This window comes from Larus michahellis, chromosome 30 (assembly GCF_964199755.1).
Source record: "Larus michahellis chromosome 30, bLarMic1.1, whole genome shotgun sequence".
NCBI lineage: Eukaryota > Metazoa > Chordata > Aves > Charadriiformes > Laridae > Larus > Larus michahellis.
This window is the reverse complement of record NC_133925.1, coordinates 717,073-721,595: the sequence shown is the minus strand read 5'-3', so window position 1 is coordinate 721,595 and position 4,523 is coordinate 717,073.

Genomic DNA, 4,523 nt, shown 5'->3' with positions numbered 1-4,523 from the left:
GGGGAGGCACTGGGAGTGGGCTGGGATGGACTGGGAGGCACTGGGAGGGGACTGGGATGGACTGGGAAGGGACTGGAGGCACTGGGAGGCAGCTAGGGGATACTGGGAGGGACTGGGAGGGCATTGGGGGGGTATACTGGGAGGTGAGTGGGGCAACTGGGTGTGCTGGGGTGGAACTGGGGGGAGCGGGAGCGGGCTGGCAGCATACTGGGAGGCACTGGGAGGGATACTGGGCGCACTGGGAGGGACGGGGGGGGTTGAACTGGGAGGCACCGGGAGTGCGCGTGGGGGCATACTGGGAGGCACTGGGAGAGATACTGGGGCAGACTGGGAGCGCTGGGCGGGGCTGTCGTGTGTGTGTGTGTGTCCCCCGCCCCGACATTCCCAGTGCTCCCAGTTTGCCCAGTTAGCGCGGCTGCAGCGGGAACTGGGACCCGAGGCCTTTCCCCTGGACCCACAGCGGTTCTGCAACCGCCCCCGGGGACTGGTGAGCACTGGGGGGGACTGGGAGGGACTGGGAGGGGACTGGTGAGCACTGGGAGGGGACTGGGAGGGACTGGGAGGGACTGGGAGGGGACTGGTGAGCACTGGGAGGGGACTGGGAGGGACTGGGAGGGACTGGGAGGGGACTGGTGAGCACTGGGAGGGGACTGGGAGGGACTGGGAGGGACTGGGAGGGGACTGGTGAGCACTGGGAGGAGACTGGGAGGGACTGGGAGGGGACTGGTGAACACTGGGAGGGGACTGGGAGGGACTGGTGAGCACTGGGAGGGGACTGGGGGTAACTGGGGGCACTGGGAGATGCCTGGGGAGGGTCACTGGGGGTAACTGGGAGCACTGGGAGGGACTGGGGGGTGTAACTGGGGGTAACTGGGAGGGACTGGAGGTAACTGGGAGCACTGGGAGGGACTGGGCGTGTAACTGGGGGTAACTGGGAGGGACTGGGAGGGGACTGGGGTGGTAACTGGGAAGGACTGGAGGTGACTGGGGGTAACTGGGAGCACTGGGAGGGACTGGGGGGGGTAACTGGGAGGGACTGGGAGTAACTGGGAGCACTGGGAGGGACTGGGGGGGGTAACTGGGAGGGACTGGGGGTAACTGGGAGCACTGGGAGGGACTGGGGGGGTAACTGGGAGGGACTGGGGGTAACTGGGAGCACTGGGAGGGACTGGGGGGGGTAACTGGGAGGGACTGGGGGTAACTGGGAGCACTGGGAGGGACTGGGGGAGGCTGTAACTGGGAGCACTGGTGTGATGCCCCCCCCCCCAGCTGACGGCCCCCACCTTCCCCATGACGGTGACGCTCAGCCCCGCCCCCCCCGGCGTGGGAAAGGTGAGGCCCCGCCCCCTCCGCAAGCCCCGCCCCCTCCCGGACCCGCCCGCGCAAGCCTCGCCCCCATAGGGGGCGTGGCCTGTGGGGCGTGGCCTGTGGGGCGTGTCTGAGCGTGTCCCCACCCCCCCCCCCCAGGTGCGCGTGGGGACGGCGGCGGCGCTGGGGGCGGTGGCCGGGGCCATGGGCGGGGCCCGGGCGGGGGCCCTGGTGCAGGGGGCGCCGGGGCGGGGCCAGCGGCTGCGGGTGCAACGCATCGGGGCGGAGTACAGGGCCCTGCGGTGAGGGGGCGCGGGGACACCGCGGGGACACCACGGGGACAAGGGACGTCATGGGACACCATGGGGACATCATGGGGGATGTCACGGGGACGTCATGGGACACCATGGGGACATCATGGGGGACGTCACGGGGACACCATGGGGACATCACGGGGACAAGGGACGTCATACACACCATGGGGACATCATGGGGGACATCATGGGGACATCATGGGGGACGTCACGGGGTCATCATACACCCCATGGGGACATCATGGGGTCAAGGGACATCATGGGGACATCATGGGGGACGTCACGGGGACACCATGGGGACATCACGGGGACAAGGGACGTCATGGGACACCATGGGGACATCATGGGGACATCATGGGGGATGTCACGGGGACACCATGGGGACATCACGGGGACAAGGGACGTCATACACACCATGGGGACATCATGGGGACATCATGGGGACATCATGGGGGATGTCACAGGGACGTCATACACCCCATGGGGACATCGTGAGGTCAAGGGACATCATGGGACACCATGGGGACATCATGGGGGACATCATGGGGTCATCAGGGGGACAAAAGATGTCATGGGACACCATGGGGACATCATGGGGACACCATGGGGACAAGGGACATCATGGGGACATCACGGGGACATCATGGGGACAAGGGACATCATGAGACACCATGGGGACATCATGGGGGATGTCACGGGGATGTCATGGGACACCATGGGGACATTGCGGGGACATCACGGGGACACCACGGGGACATCATGGGGACAAGGGATGTCACGGGACACGAGGGGGACATCAGGGGGGACATCATGGGGGACATCATACACACCATGGGGACATCATGGGGACAAGGGACGTCATGAGACACCATGGGAACATCACGGGGACATCATGGGGACAAGGGACGTCATGGGACACCATGGGGACATCACGGGGACATCATGGGGACATTATGGGGACAAGAGACATCATGGGGACGCCATGGGGACATCACGGGGACATCATGGGGACAAGGGACGTCATGGGAAACCACGGGGACATCATGGGGACAAGGGACGTCATGGGGCCATCGTGGGGCCATCATACACCCCATGGGGACACCATGGGGGACATCATGGGGACACCACGGGGTCAAGGGACATCAAGGCACATCATGGGACAGCATGGGGACATCACAGGGACACCACGGGGACATCACGGGGACACCATGGGGACATCATGGGGTCAAGGGATGTCATGGGACACCACGGGGACACCATGGGGGACACCACGGGGTCATCATGGGGAGAAGGGACGTCATGGGGACACCATGGGGACACCACGGGGACATCATGGGGGACGTCACGGGGGACGTCATGGGGACATTGCGGGGACATCGCGGGGTCAAGGGACATCGTGGGACACCATGGGGGGCATCATGGGGGACATCACGGGGACATCGTGGGGACGTCGTGGGGACCAGGGGACATCATGTGGGGGGGGGGGGGGGGGCATCACGGGACACCATGGGGACATTGGGGGGGGGCGGGCATTGAGGCCACCCCCCCCCCGATGTCCCCTGACCCCGTGTCCCCCCCCCCCCCCCCCCCAGGTGGCCGCTGGTGGCCGGTGACGCGCCGGGGGAGGGGGCTCAGGCGGAGCCGGTGGCCCTGAGCCCACGGTGGGGGCGGGGCCGGGCTACGAGGGGGCGGGGCTTTTTTCGGGGGGAGGGGCGTGGCCACCGCGGGGGGAAGGGGGGGGCTATGGGGTAGGGGGCGGGGCTACGAGGGGGGAGGGGGCGTGGTCTGGGCGAGGGGGCGGGGCTGTGGGGAAGGGGCGGGGCGAGGGGGCGGGGCCTGGGGAGGGGCGGGGCTATGGGGAAGGGACGGGGCTATATGGGGAAGGGGCGTGGTCAGGGAGGGGCGGGGCTATGGGGAAGGGGCGGGGCTATGGGGAGGGGCGGGGCTATGTGGGGAAGTGGGCGTGGTCTGGGGGCGGGGCTGTGGGGAGGGGGTGTGGTCTGGGGCGAGGGGGCCGGGCTATGGGGAAGGGGCGTGGTCAGGGAGGGGCGGGGCTATGTGGGGAAGGGGCGGGGCCTGTGGAGAAGGGGCGTGGTCTATGGAGGGGTGGGGCTATGGGGAAGGGGCGGGGCCTGGGGGCGGGGCTATACGGGGAAGGGGCGTGGTCTGGGACTGGGGGCGGGGCTATGGGAAAGGGGCGTGGTCGGGGAGGGGCGTGGCTACGGGAGGGGGCGTGGTCTGGGGAGGGGCGAGGCTGTGGGGGAGGGGCGTGGCAAAGGGGCGTGGCTTCGGGGGGGGGGGGCTGGCGCGCATTGCCGGGAGGGGGCTCCCGTGGGGTGGTGTCTAAAGGGGGCGGGGCCAATCGGAAGGGGGGCGTGGCCTGGGGGATGGGCGTGGCTAACGAAGGCCACGCCCCCCCCCTTTCCTTTTTTGGGGGTGGGTGTGTCCCTGCAGGCACCGGGGGTGGGTGGACGCCTGCGCCCGCCTCTTCGGGGGCGTGGACATCTGTGGGGTGGAGGCGCTGAGGGGCCCCGACGGGAGGGAGCACATCGTCCAGGTCACCCCACCCCCACCCCCCCCCCCCATCCCCGGGGTGGCCCCACCCCACAGCCCCACCCCCAACCCCCCCCCGGGACGCGTGGGGTCATGGGGACACCATGGGGGACGTCTTGGGGGACGTCGTGGGGTCAAGGGACATCAAGGGACACCATGGGGACGTCATGGGGGACGTCATGGGGTCATGGGGGACGTCACGGGGACATCACGGGGTCAAGGGACACCATGGGGACACCATGGGGACGTCATGGGGGACGTCATGGGGTCATGGAGGCATCATGGGGACATCACGGGGTCAAGGGCCATCATGGGACACCATGGGGACATCATGGGGGACGTCGTGGG